The sequence below is a fragment of the Heliconius melpomene genome, chromosome 5, assembly GCF_056956725.1.
Source record: "Heliconius melpomene rosina isolate 202511_hmr_F chromosome 5, ASM5695672v1, whole genome shotgun sequence".
NCBI lineage: Eukaryota > Metazoa > Arthropoda > Insecta > Lepidoptera > Nymphalidae > Heliconius > Heliconius melpomene.
The window spans coordinates 7,153,885-7,169,923 of NC_140393.1; the positions used below are offsets into that span (position 1 = coordinate 7,153,885).

The 16,039-nt window shown below is 32.2% G+C and overlaps 1 pseudogene; it reads left to right on the forward strand.

Moving 5' to 3' along the window:
- Positions 1-3,384: 3,384 nt before the first annotated feature.
- Positions 3,385-4,605, forward strand: LOC146539123 (enhancer of split mbeta protein pseudogene; annotated as a pseudogene).
- Positions 4,606-16,039: the final 11,434 nt, after the last annotated feature.

Below are 16,039 nucleotides of genomic sequence, written 5' to 3' on the forward strand. Positions count from 1 at the left end.
AATATAGATATTTCATGCTATCACAATAAAGAAATCATCAAAAAGCAGTAGGATGAAGGCAAGTTCAAGTTCAACTCCTGAGTTTAGCCTGGAGTATCTATCTATGTTTTGGACTAGGAAAAACAAACAAAGCTGAAAAATATAATTCATGTTTTTCATAAAATATCTAAATTTCCATACCAGGTGTGATATCTACCTACAAAATATGGGCGCGGCCAGGTGCGACAACCTGTTTACCTCGCTCCTTGATAATATTCCCATATCAAGTGCCCAATACAAACATTACTTGTTGATTCTTATAGATTATTAATAGCCAAATATTAGTGGGAGTTCAATACACCCGAAAATTCAAATATTTGATAGTACCTAATTTGAAATAATCCGGTGGAACGTGGGTTTACTCGTGCGCGCGGTGGCGTGTCATTTGTTGGCCGTAGGCAGTATTGTGACAGGAAAATTGACATTTTTAATATTAGCTTTTCATTGCGTTGCGTTTGCGGCGTTGAGTTACGCTCAATACGAAAATGGGGGACAGAGTGTCTTAACACTAAGTTCTCTCTGCCTACCCTGCCTTGTGCTGTATACTCGTACAGCGTAAACATAGACTCGATGAGTTACTATAGGTTTGTATGAAATTTATCATACGATTATTTTCCTGATATTATGAATGTTATTGACATAATTGTAATATATCTTTTTTTTTTGTTATATGGACCGTTTATTTTGAGAGTGGTGTAAGTCCATTTTCTTTTGTTTCGAGAAAATTAAAGGTTAGTATGTCGATGATTATGCAATTTCATTTACCGACCGATTTTAAGTTGTTTAAAACATGGGTTTTTTTTGAGAAATTATACACCGACTAGTTATATATAAAAAAATTACATTAAATTAAGCATGAATTACGTGATAGCTCATTTTTGTCAAAAATGGACTTACACCACTTTCAAAATAAACGGTCCATATATGTAAATAAAAGATTTTTATTTTATAATGTTGGCAAAATGTTTTATGTCACGTCGGCACGCTCACAAGTATAAACAATAAAGATACATAATAGATCATTAAACAAAACAAAAACCCGGTTTCTTTTTATTAGGTACTTTTTTTCTTCTTTGTTTTTTGAGTACCTTTACAGAATAAGATTATTTAAATAATATTTTTGAAGTCATTATTTAACAACAAAAATTATGGACAACTATTATAATCTATATAACGGTTGACAAATATTTATCTATAGAATTAAAGCAAAAATAATGACTTATAATAATAATAAAATATTATAATAAATAAACGTATTAAAAAAACGATTATTTGAATTAAAATGAAAAAAATATTATAAATAAGCAGAAAAGATCTAATCTTTAGTTATTAAAGATTAATGAGTAAAAAGCCAAGTATTTAAAAGGCAGAAAAACATAACATAGGTACTAAAAAAGTATTTAAATAGTCTAGAACTTATTCGCATATATGGCCAAATAATAACTTATCAGATCTTAAAAGTACCAAAGTAAGTACAAAAGGCAACCCAGGTGGTTCCTTGCGTCACCAGTCAACCAAACAGTCCACGCGCTAATATATTCAACGCGGCGATTGATGAAGTATAAAATTTCTTAGTACCATCTCACATACAATGGAATTATGATAATTTATCGGATGGCTTGTGCCGGCAGTGTGTGGGAACGCGCGCGGCACGGGCTTTCCCACGACAGAGAGGCGCGGAGAAGAATGTCACTTCTGTATACAAATGTTTGGTACTTACGACGTTTGTTCTTTAAGCCATAATAACTGCTAAACCCCAAAACGTCGTAAGTGATCCTGTTGATGGATGGCAGTAGTTGGAACCTGTCAAGAAGGTCGATTCTGGTGCTTAAGACGTTCTGTAGTCTGGTCGTGTAAGACAGAATTGGAGTAAGTAGCGTCATGGCAGTTTCAACCGCACAATGGGCTGGTGTCGAGTCGACTAGCGGTGCTGGGAACCACTCACACCTTTGGTTTGATAGAATGGTGTGATTGTTTTTTGTGACTAATTGGGATGGGTTTATCTATAGATAGATAGATAAATATATAAGATAGATATGGAATTAAAATTAAATGTATTGAATATATTTATTTATTTTATGTGTGCCTATTTCTAAAGAAAAGTACAATTCTAGATTTTTTATTGATATTTTTTTTGTAATAATTCTCAAACTCAATGTAAAAATAACACACGTGTAAGTTAAAAAGGTGAATCACAGTTTCTATGTAGAACAAATAATATAGAACTGTAATAAATGCAATATTTTCTTATAAGTACTTACAAATAAATATAAATTATTAAATTTCCGATTGCTACTTCTAGATAAACCTAAAGGAGCTTAATCATAAGTGGACGAGAAACGATCGAGTGAGCTTTCAAAATGTAAGAAATATATAAAATAACATGTTTTTTAACTGATAATTCTATGTGTAGTTATAAAAAGTTTGTATAGCAATTTCTATTCGCCTTGTCTGTCTGTATGAGCGACGATAACGCCGCGTGTCGCGGGACCTGTGATGATAGGGTTGCTACACGCGATAAATAATTGCGAAATATTCTAATATATTTGGTGTTATTTTTTGTTAATAAATATAAGATTTAATTAATGATTATATATAGTTAATTTATTTTTAAATTGATTTTTTTTTAAATATTTTCTTCGAAACAGTTTTCCTTAATTATATTATAATATTAATTTTATTCTATAATGACAATGAAATCGTAATATAAAAAATTAACAATAAATTGCCACGAGTCGTAAGAGGGAGACGTAGCTAGACGTCATTACATCATTGTCTCACGTATAGGGGAGCTTCTTACGATCCTTGCAGCTTTCGGAGGGTACGCGTGGGAATGTGCTTGGCCAGGTGACATCAGCTGATGCCCCCGAAGTGGTGTTACAGCTGTTCTTTCATAGAAAACTATTAAGAACTTATAGAAATTTTAATTAAAATATAGATCTATATATACATACATAAAACATTTATTTTAAATATTTTAACAAAATGGGAAATGTATGAAAAATAAAATTGCAATGCACCTGATTATTTTTACTTAACTGAATAAATAATAAAAATAAAATATTCTTATAAATACAAATATAATTTTTACTAGCTCTTTTAAGATAACTGAGAAATGTTGTTTTATTATATAAGCATAAAAAATATATCCATAATTTTACGTCTATAATTAATAATATTTTTAATATAAAAATAAATTATATATTTTAAATAATTATTATTCTATTAAAAATTCAACAGTATTAACGTATCTACCATTACAACAAAACGCCGTGCGTGCCACCCCTATTTTTATCACGGGCGCTTTGCCACAATCGGTGTAGGGTGCATAAAAAGAGAGAGGCAACCGTCGCGCGCGCCATTCGCTCACAACCCGTCGCGAGAGCAACAACAATGATCCTTCCAACTCGTACTATGTCCCCGCCGCATGGGGCCTTCCACCCGCCGACACACGCACACCCCGACGAGGAACCCGTCTCACGTACTTACCAGTACAGGAAAGTTATGAAGCCAATGCTTGAAAGAAAACGACGCGCCCGCATCAATCGCTGCCTCGACGAGCTCAAAGACCTCATGGTGACGGCGCTTCAAGCTGAAGGCGAAAATGTGTCAAAGTTAGAAAAAGCTGACATCCTGGAGCTTACAGTTCGTCACCTTCACAGCCTAAAGCGGAAGGGACAGCTTGTCCTGAAACCTGAGATGTCATACGCGGAACGTTTCCGTGCTGGATTTGCGCAGTGTGCTACGGAAGTGTCACAGTTCATCACGAACGCAACAGTTGCCGCTAATGCGATGCATCGACAGGGTCCTGTAGACCCACAAGCTGGAGCCAGACTACTGCAGCACTTGAGTAATTGTATTAGAAGATTGGAGACTCCACAAGTAGTTCAGCCACAAGCTATAGCTGCTAATAGTGTCGCAAGACCTACGCCAGTGCAAGCGATACCACAGGCCACACAACCTCCCCAAGTCCTTCAAAGGACGTCGTTAGTTGATCGAGGGTTGAAGAGGCAGGCCGAGGAGCTGATCGACGTGGAGGCGATTAGCACGAAGAGGGCATACGCGCCGCCCTCGCCTCCTCACAGCCCCGCCTCCGAGACAGACTCCGCCCAGTCGATGTGGCGGCCGTGGTGACCAGACCCGCCACGTGCCTCCCATGATCTCTGCTCATCCAGGATTGTGACCCCAGTGTGATAGTTACAAATGTTTTGTTGTTTTATACCGTTAACGTTCCTAGAACCGATGTGTGTTAAAAACTATGCATGAGCTCGCTTTGCTTGTTGAAGTTTGTTTTTAATTTAATAAAATAAGTTTTTGTTTTTTTACGAGTTAACTGTTATTTTTATATTCCTAAATTCGTCTTCCGCATCGGTCGTGCATTTACTTGTTAAGCTCATAGTACCGTAGTGTAGTACCTAGTAGCACCTAAGTTAATACTGTGATATATTACTACTATTCGTAATCTTCGAATAGGATTTGTTAGGTCGTATATAAAGACGTAAGCTTATATCTAAAATCGCTATAAAGTGAATAAAAATACAAATAAAAAAGGTTGTATAAAATATATTTATATTGTTTCTGTTTATTCCCACCATCATTATAATATATAATTAGTAAATTTATAATAATCTAATTTAAATAATTTTAAACATTTCAAAACAGGAAATTCTAATCAAATTCAATTAAAAAATAATTTCCAATTCGAAATCTCAAATTACAATGTCGACGAAACTGGAGAGCGTGTGAACATTTTTAGTAATTTAAATATCTAAGCAAAATCCTTATCGCATATATTATAGATAACTATTTATATTTAGAATTAATATTTAAAATACTATATTATGCAAAGAAAATCGACAAAAGATAGATGAAATGAATATGAATAAATGAAGTTTAAACAAGTTAACACAAAATAATCAAAGTAAAATCATGAAATATTCAAGAGTGACTCAAGTAAATGTCAATTCCCACGCTGTCGGACTATCGCTAACATCAGCCGTTACGAACGGTTCTTATTTCTTTGAAAGCCGAGATAGCTTATTTTGAAACAATTTAATTGATTTAGCACAGTAGAATATTATGTTTGCGATATACAAACATTTTAAACATTACATTTTAAAATTTTCTTTAAAGTTTCTTGATTATATAGGAAAATTTTCAATTTATATCTCAGAAATAAGAATATAAAAATGTTTTTACTAGTATATATAAAAAAAAAAATATATCTTTACAATTTATCATTATTTTTATAACATCAGTAGTCAATGTAAATATCTAAAGCCGACAAAATAAATAAGTAAGTAGTAAAACATGACGCCTAGTTATTGTCAAGCAATCGTTATAATTGATGAAGGCTCTAAAAATCTCATAATGAGATAAAAAACTTGATTTTATTTTAGAGACATTGAATGCTGGGTGGCAGAATTTAACTTCGCACAATGTCTTCGCCAAAAAAACATTGACATTGATAAATATTCAACAATCGTTATCTGTTTTGTATTAGATGTGTTATTTATTTATTTACATACTTAATATTTAAATGAATTTATTTATGTTGTCTAGCCACTATAAAAAGTCTGCTCGTTTCGTTTGATTTTAAGCCAGATAACATATTAATTAATAACTATTAATAACTACCTACTATTAGAGATATGTCTACTATTAGAGATACATGGAAGTTCTTCGGCATTCCTTAATCTTTAAGAGGCACGACCAACAAACTAAATCTACGAAATCTGCAAACAACGGTATCAAATATCAATATAGCAATTACTTGTTATTGGTATAATAACCATATTTACTCGACAGAGTAATGGCTGCAATAAACAAAACTTTAAATAGTTAAACACTTAAATTTTAACTATTATTACTTTCGTTCTGGATGTTTTTATTGCGAATGGCACGCTAGAAAGAAAACTATTCAGTTTGTTTTAATTGACATTGATACATTTGTTTCTCTATAGACGATCCAATCAAGAGTTATTAAATAATCCTTAAGTGATCTTTATTTAGAAAATATTTTAAAATCGATATAAATTGTATATTTCTATGGTTATCTGATAATAAAAGGATTTTTTTTTATTTCTTTAAGATAGAAATGGAAAATTCCATTTTTCATTTATTCTACTGGAAACATTCTTTCAGTATTTCCCTACACTTACACTTTTCCACCAGTTTCTATTTTCTAAAAACAGTACTTTCGTCTGTACTTTGTCTGTCAGTCATTCAGTAAAAGGAAAGTTTTATATATGTAATATATAAACCCTAAAAATTAAACTATCAGCGACATTTATACTAAATTAGTTAACAGTTATACCCACCCGCAATTAGTTCCAACTCCTTATTAGTAGCAAGTGGCAACTCTACATACTTCATAGCAATACTTAAACATCTATCAAATATTTAAAAGCAATGATTGCTACCTTCCATGGGCACCCAGAAATTAGCCCGACAGACCAATTTGGTCGTTGCGTGCGCGGCCGTGGGAACTCCAGCATCTACAGTGAAAACTACAGATAGCAATTTGGATTTAGTTATGGTGTACGATTTGGTGTAACAAAATATCACGAGATCGGATATTTTTAATTGTATTTATAACTCTTTTAGAGATTAAAATGGGAAATGTTCATCTATGGATGAAGTAAAAAATTAAATGAATGCAAGTTTTGGCCAGGCCATTGTTTTTCTGTTATTTTTTTACTTGACTTTGAATTAAACTATAACATATTTTTGTAAAGAAATGAAAATGTGTTCAGATAATAAAATTATCTACTACTATAAATAAATTAAATATTTTTTAAACTAAAGTCGACAGATTTCCTCCTACTAGTTTCCCTCTAAATACCCTATTATTTGGGAAAAGGCGTGAAGTTGTTTCATACATTAAGCATTAAATTATCTATTTTTTTAAATTATTAAATTACTCATGAATCGAAAGAAACCCTTTTGCTTAACGTTTTGTTAGAACCAGGAGATTATTAACAGAGAAATTCTTACTTACATAAGTATTTCATTATCCTTGCTTCAATCGTCAATTCCGCAATATTTTTTGCCGCTAATTTACTGTATAGAATAAACATAAATAACATTGTTTTAGAATATACATCGACGAAATTGTTGCCTATATGAAATAATCTTATTAAACTTATTACTTACTTTTAACCTTTTTTTTATCATTTATTTTTAAACTTGCTTAAGTATTTTTTCGTGTTTGTTTGTGTATGTGAAAATTTGTATAACCTAATTTGAACCGCTTCTCGGTCTCCTATTGAGCTGAAGTTTTTAAGACTTCAGTTCTGATGAGAAGAACGAAAGAAGAAACTACAAGTTAGGTAAGGACCCAGAACGTGGGTTAAGGGACTTCTGAACTAAGGAACATTCAGGTCATGTTTGGACTCATTTGATTTGCCTTGCTCTGAAGATAGTGATTGACCAGAAAAACACCTTGTGATAATGATGCATTAATAGAAATAAGAAGATTAAGAGGAAAATAGATAGATAGATAGATAGATAGATTAGATTTTTTGCAAGAGCTTTTGTTGCAATTTTATAAAACTATTGTTTTCATTTTAGTACAAGTTACATTTTGACTAAAGGCTTGTTGATTTTTTTTTATTTATGTTATTTTTATATATGCTATATTAAATATAGGCTATTGTGTTAACGTTTACGTTTAATATATTTTTTAATTAATATGACAACCCTACGAATTGAACTTACAATCTTAGCTAAGCAACTACTATTGTATTTACAACTGCAACTTCTACGTGAAAAAGATTGATTCTACAAAAACGAGAAAACCTTTTTGCACATCATATTGCACAAAGAATCATTAGACTCGCTTAAATAATAAATTTATTTTTTACAATATATTAAACAAAACAAAATGGTGGTCGTGTCAAAATGTAACGACAAAAAAGTAAAAGGCATAATACTCTCTTTGGAGCTGATTCGAATCGGCTTCCAATTTTTACGTAACCAAAAAACATTGGAGCCAGTTTATTATACGTAATAATAGATACTTTCTGTCAGTTCATTGTTATGATATTTGCGGAAGCGTCGCGATGAACTAACTAACTAACTCTAAATATCGTCGTATACTAAACAACCTATAACCAAAGCATTTGAAAGATACATAATAAGCTTATTATTAGTACTAGCAGGGTAGGCAGAGGGAACCTTGTGTTAATACACTTCGTTAACCACTTTTCGCCGAAACGGTTTTGGGTTCGATACCCACTTGGAGGAAAGAATTATTAAAAAAGGCCCCAAAAAAAAGTTTGGCGTTGAATTTTACAATGTCTCTCGGAGACACAACGGAGTGTTTTAGCACTAGGTTCTATTTGACAAACCTGCTTTATGGACTATATGACAATAATAAAATGCTATATATAAAGTGCAAATTCAGGTGCACTGATTTTAGGGCATTCATTTTAATAGCAGTCTGTGTGTAACTGGTTTACTTTCCAGTCGTAACAATTAAAGATTCGGCTTGTTGTTATGATTCCTGCATAACTTAAGTTTTTTTTATTTTATTTATCCCATAACAATTTATTTTAATTTCTGCAAAAATATTACGAGATATGCAAATATTTTTATTCAAATATTTAATAATATACGTATAGGGAGTTAGAAGATATAAAACGTGTGTAAGTTCGATTTCCATTCCGTGTAATTAATTATTTTCATTCATTATTTCATTTTCAACGAAACAAAGAGCGACGTTGAATTCCGCCTCTTCAAAAATTAGGCGGAAAGTGGGGAACGGAGTGTCCTAACACTAGGTTTCCTCTGGCTAACATGCTATATAGGGGTTGCAGCATGAAGCTAAAAATAATATTCTAAAGATATCAAATAAAAAAAACATTCGAAAACAATATTTTTATTTTTAAATATAGCAACATTATTTGAAAAGATGTCATAATATTTAAAATTTTTTGCTAATCAGAAGCGGACTACGAGTACACGCTGCTCTGAAACTTCCGTAGGAAATAAACATGTATAAATTTTAATCAATCTCTTCTTGGTATCTGCTGGTCACGTTCGTGTTTTTTTACTATATTTTTTGTATGGGACATGTAATTATTAATGTATTTTGATGGCGTGAAGTGTGGCGGAAGGCAAAAAATGCGCATTTAGTTGATATAAAGTATGAGAATTGTGGAGGAATGATTTTGCTTGGTATATAATAATTACTGAAGTGCGAAACTTTTTCAGCTTAACCGTGTATCCCGCACATAGCAGAAAAGGCACAGGAAACTTAGTGTTAAGGCACTCCGTTCTCCACTTTCCGCCGAATTTTGGAGGCATCGTGTGTTTATTCGCGGAACTCAACGCCGCGCTTTGCCTCGACAAGAGCGTGAAGCTGATTTGATTTGATTTGATCTATATACCCATATAAACATACCTAAGTATGTATTCTCGCAGTATCGGTTGCGTAAAGCGCGTCAGAGCACCGCGTCGGCGTCGTGACCGAGGCGCGCGCCGCCGTCGTCACGCGCCCGCGGTTGCACGAGCTGGGGGGGGCGGACTGTGGGAGACGTTCAGTTATTATGTTATTAATATAATAATTGAATAATAATAGTTTGATGGCTTAAAGTAAGGGTAGATATTGTGTTGTAAATGACCTGTAATAGACGAAAAATCTATATAAGTAGTTTAACCATAGTAGGTTGTGAGCCAGCCCCCTATCACCAAAGATCTGAAAACAATAGCTGAAGGGATTAAAATGCTACCTATGTCACTATTTTGCTTGTTTATGCAGCAATAGAACTACGTAAAATTGCTTAAAAACATTATTTCATTTATTAGTACCATAATATCTTGTAATTATCTATGCAACTCATCTGGCTTACAATTCGCACACAAAAAAATAAATATAATTTACATTAATATTAAATAAAATTTATACATTCACAAATTTACATTAAAATATATTACAAAAATTACACATTGTCTAACAAATAGCGAAAACGTCTTCCCGATTATAGTAAAAGAAAAAAAAACAATAAATACAAAAACATTAACATCCAAGTCCACCTCTGCGCATCACTCGCCACAGGCGATAGTTTTCCCACGGTCGCGAACGGCCAAGTATAGTCCTGCCATTTGCATGTCCGCCCCCCACTGCCTACTCGGTTACGCGACCGAATCGAGAAGCTTCCTAGGTTTCAATAAATCTGTAAACAACAGGCGATTTTCAATTTGGTTAGTTTACATCCTACTCGGCTACGCGATCAAATCGAGAAGTGTTCTGTGTTTCAATAAGTTTATAAACAACAGGCTATTTTGAATTCGGTCAGGTTATATCAACCAATTCATTAGGTACTTTAGAGCGGTCTCAAAGCTATTTAAGACGGTTAGGTATTCCAATTATGTTGAGATAAAACATGAAATATTAGCAATATATGGTAAAATACAATGGAATAGTTATACGCTGACGTTGTTATGGCCGATCTTAATTTGTAGCTTATTTGTGCTTATCTGAATATTAGTTTATTGTTTTAAAAAAGCTTTTTAGAAGCCAGTCCTGGCGTATGTGACAGATCGTAGGATCGGCTTCCACTCGAGAAAACGAAATTAATAAATATTTCACATCGTAGTTTTGGTAACGAGGCGAAGCGCGGCGTTAAGATCCGCCACTCAACACTCAATGTTACTAGAATTTGGTGGAAAGTGGGGAAGTGTCTTAGCATTAGGTTCCCAAGCTCCCTCTTCCTACCCTGCTATATGCGGGATACAAAGTGAAGGTCATTAACACCAGTTCTTTCAAATCCGTTGATATAATTATTCTAAGTGTTAATAAGCCACTTCAGTTATTGCTCCCTTAAAAGGTAGAATACCAGAAAATTATAGCTTGAGCCAAAATTATGATACCTCGAACGTTATAATTACATGAACCGCCCATAGCGATCTCCTTTCTCTTATTAACAATTTGATAATTAGTTACTTGACACGTCTGTATTAATAAATAATTAATGAAATTATGTTTTTTTTTTCTCCATTTTCGACTTAAGTTTTGAGGTATTGTATTGCGTTATTTGTAGAGCGAGAAAATAAAAACAAAAATTATCCGATAAATTATTGATTTTCCTTTGTTGCTATTTTAATTTTCCTTTGTTGCTATCTCACTATCGATTTGGGGAATGACGTATTATGTCAACGTCGAACCTCGAACTAAAGGAACAGAGGAAAGTCAACACTACCCACCCTAATAATCTCAAGGTCAAGTTCTGCTAACTGGTATGCCGAACCCTCATTGATGCTGAAATTGATGAATAAAATATCACAAGCAAGAATAGTGTACTAAGTAAGATAAATTAAAATTAGAGATATATTTTAAATAAGGTATAATTAGCTAAAGAGTTTTATTCGTATCCTGTTCTCGTCTAGTAATAATAAAATTATACAAATTATATATATATACTTATACATGACAATTTTCTAGATATCTCTTTAATATTGAAATTATCATTTTTTATTTTGAAAAGGTGTAGGCGTTGGTTTATAGCTTAATTTTTTTATAATTCGTTACAACAATGCGTGACCATGACATAACCAAATATTTATTGGTAATAAAAATCGGGCAAAAACAACCTCTACCGTCGTAGCGCAGTGGCACAAGCGTGTGAGTGTACGCGACGGTTTTGGGTTCGATTCCCATTTGGGGGAATGAAGAACTAATTAAGATATATTTTCATTCTCTCGCTATGGTACTAAAGCATAGTGCTACTTTGAATGCTCTCACACAACACGCAATGCTTCCAAAACTCAGCTGAAAGTTGGAAAGGAACTGTCTTAACACTAGGTTCCTAGGTTCCCTCTGCCTACCCTACTATATGAGAGAAGTTAAAAAAAACAATTTTAAACTTTAGTTTATAATATATGTGTAACAAGCGGTAACCTTTTAAATATTTATCTTTAACTAATTCTGATACTTTGTTCTAAGTTGATGTATTCAATTGACTATAGAGATCTTATCATTTCGTTTATATTAACCAACATTAAATACTTAATAAATCTTTTGAAGGGACAGGTTTAAAAAAACACGATGTGCTTATTTAATAACCAGTTTTTTTAAAAGCATTATTAATTATAGAAATAATCTATCTATCAATTTACACGTGTAAATTAACGTAATATAATATAATCATTAAGACCATTATGGCGCACAAGCGTACGACTGTAAGCGCGACGGTCGTAGGTTCGATTCCCACTCGGGGGAACGGAATAGTTAATATTTTCATTATCTCGCCCTGTAACATCTGAATAGCAGAGTAACCAGACGGAACCTTTTACTAATACATTCTCCTCCACACTTTCCTAAAGCCCGAAATATATAATATTAATATAATATTGCATATTGAAGGGCGGAACTTAACGCTGTGAGACCTGAGATTTCCTCAAATGAGGATCGAACTCACAACTACCATATTCAAAATCCAACTATTAAAAGATAATTTAACTCTCAACTAAATAAAGACATCAACTTTAAAACACATGTCTGCGCATAAACACGTAATGTTGAATAAAACGGAAACGAGTCTAAAACAACGGAACATTTAACGATTCGTGAAACTATAAATATAAAAAAGTATTATAACCAACTAAACTATCTATTTAATACAGCAGTTTGCGATTTTATTGAGAAAACCGATCGTCTCCCGTTCCCACGGCCGAGTTTCCGGCCGGAGCGAATTTTGACAGATAACTGTGTAGGGATAACATTGAAAATTGATAACATGTTTTTTTTTTATTTAAATTTTAAAACAATTAGTCCTATTAGATTTTTTTTTATCTAATGGGTTCATTGTTTATGTGTTTTTTGTATTTTTTTCGTTTTTAGATAGCTGTTGTTAATGTCTTTACTATCAATAATTATGGTTTATGGCCGTGCCGAAGAAAACCGTTTATAGTGTATATATCTTTTTTTTTTCATATTTTTACTTTGGAAAATTATTAAAACATTCATAAATAAATAGAAATAGATTAATCATGAGAAGTTATGTTTTTTCCAATAAGAAACCGACATTTCTACACTGCATAAATATTATATTATAAGATTAAGGAAAAAGGAAACAAAAACCTGAAGAGGAAAATCAGCAATATTTTGACACGTGCCGCAATATTTTACATACAATATTATCTATACTAATATAATAAAGCGGAAGAGTTTGTTTGTTTGTTTGTTTGTTTGTTTGTTTGTTTGTTTGTTTGTTTGAACGCTAAGATCTCTGGATCTACTGGTCCGATTTACATTGTTTTTGTTTTGTATGAAAGCTGCATTCTTCAGAAGTGCTATAGGCTATATAACATTACATTACACATATAAACTAATATATTTTAAAGTACTTTCTAATTTGACATGCAATTTATTCTGCCATGTTAATAACAACCGTCGCGTCGCTACGCAACGCCGTTACCGCGACATTTTGATATTCATCCTTATGAAAATAAATATAATAGTCACTCTTAGCATTTTATCTAGATTGATATTATAGTTTACTGTATAACGTTCTAATAAATAATTAAGAAGATGTCACTGATTCCAAATGACCTAGCCTACGGGCACAGTATGACCGACGCGAACGGGTTTTATAAATTTTCATACATTTTCGAACTATTGTAAATTTTTATGTAATTATTTGCAGTTTATAATTAATTTAAACTACACTTTCTCTGGTTCTCTTCTTATTTTATTTGATATTGCCCGCTAAAAAAAATTATCCTCTTTAATAGAGAGAAATATTTAGTTATTTCATAGAGTCGATATCTATGTCCGCAAGCACGAAAAACTTACGTAAGGTACTTTTTCTAATGTTAAAAATGTTTAGTTACCTTTAGTTACTTTTAATCCTTTTGTTGGTTCATTTCAATAACTCAGATAATTTTTTCTAATGATATGTCTCTACTTATTATTCTTTTTGATTATTTAAGCATATATTTTCTTACTAATTCTATAGAAAATTGAAAATAATTTCATGAATATATTTAATAAATATTCTTATAGTTGAAGCAGGCGTAGCCGCGTCCGGGTCCACTAATATATTTATATATATAAAAGCCAAAAGTTTAGTCAGTTGGAAAATAATGACAATGATAATATTTATATGATGCTAGATCTGATAATGATATTTATTTGGTAAGTGATTCTCGAATGGTAACGTTTGAAAGTATCATTAATATTCATTAAGAAATAACAATGATATTCTTTAGTTATTATAATATGATTTTAACGATTTTTAGGAAATTGAGGCCAGTTGTGGCACAGAACATAAGCATGTCACATGCTAACGCGACTGGTTATGGGTTTGATTCCAACTCGAAGAAATGAATCTATACTAATATAATAAAGCGGAAGAGTTTGTTTGTTTGTTTGTTTGAATGCTAAAATCTCTGGATCTACTGGATCGATTTACTTTGTTTTTGTTATGTATGAAAGCTGCATTCTTCAGAAGTGCTATAGGCTATATAATATTACATTACACATATATACTAATAAATTAAAATACTTTCTAATTTGACATGCAATTTATTCTGCCATGTTAATAACAACCGTCGTCGCTACGCGACCGCGTTCGTTACCGCGTCATTTTGATATTCATCCTTATGAAAATAAATATAATAGTCATTTTTAGCATTTCATCTAGATTGAAATTATATTTCTATAGAAATTATATTCTTATATTTCAAGCAGGCGTAGCCGCGTCCGGGTCCGCTAGTGTTATTATAAATCAATATAATATAACAGCAGCTTCATTTAAAATATTTATAGTTTTTGTTTCATTTTTTTGTTATCCTGACGTACAAGAAAAATATATTTAAATGTCGAAGCCTTTTATATACGTTTTTTTTTAAATATAACAATAAAGATCTTTTCTTTTGTGTTTACTTTGAAAACTATATCTTTTTTAACATATTTTATAACAGATAAAAAATAATAACGCGATTTAACAGATTAAAAAAAACGTTTTTTTTATTTAATTAAAGGCACTGTGTTAGATATTCAGTATATAATTACATAATTAAATTTAAAAAGTGGGGAACGGAGTGTCATAACGCCAGAGTCCCTCTGCCTATCCCGCTGTGCGTGATAGGTGATACGGTATGAAGCTGATTTAAATTATTTTTAATTTAAAAAAGAAAGTTCCAAAACAATTTTTCTGCTATCGCTGTCATCAAAGAAGAATAACCATCAATTAAGCGCGGGCGCCACGCTGCCGCAAACTAGTTCTATGCTCACTATCATCGATGATAGTGTTTTTACTGTCGACAATCGATACATTAATTTTTTATATCAATAGATTGTATTGTAAACAATATTTTTTATACCACATTGCCACTTACCGTGTGAACGATTAGTGAGAATAGAGACCTACAAGATTGTTTGTAATTTAAAATTTTATTTATATTATATATATACCTAGATACAATTTTAGAAGCCAGTCGTGGCTTGACAAAGTGTGCTGGCAAATCGATGGTTGTGGATTCGATCCCCCATCAAGGAAATGAAATATTTAATATTTTTATTTCTTCGCTCTGGTGTCGAGGAAAAGCGCGGGGTTAGGTTCCTCCACTGACCACTGACCAGAAGTCGATGGAAAAGTGGTGAACGGGTTGTCTTAACATAAGATTCCCTCTGCTTATCTGCTTATCTTTGCTGTGTGGGGACACAGCGTTAAGCTAGAAGATAAATCATGTTACATTCAGTAGGTCAACTTAACTAAATTATGATAACATTAATTAGTAAGGTTTTTTAATGTCGTGTTTGATGAACAGAATAATGTAGTGCGGACGCAGTTAATTACGTTTGATTTATAGCTTATTAAGTTTAACCCTTTTTATCTTTTATACTTCATTAAATTTTAAAGGCTTATTATGGCGGAGATAACTTAAAATTGAGGAAGAAATATTATTTCTTTGGTTCATTCATGTCATATATACCATAATTTTGGGCATTCCGGTTTTGAGATGCGAGTGAAATTTACGGTTATTTAATACA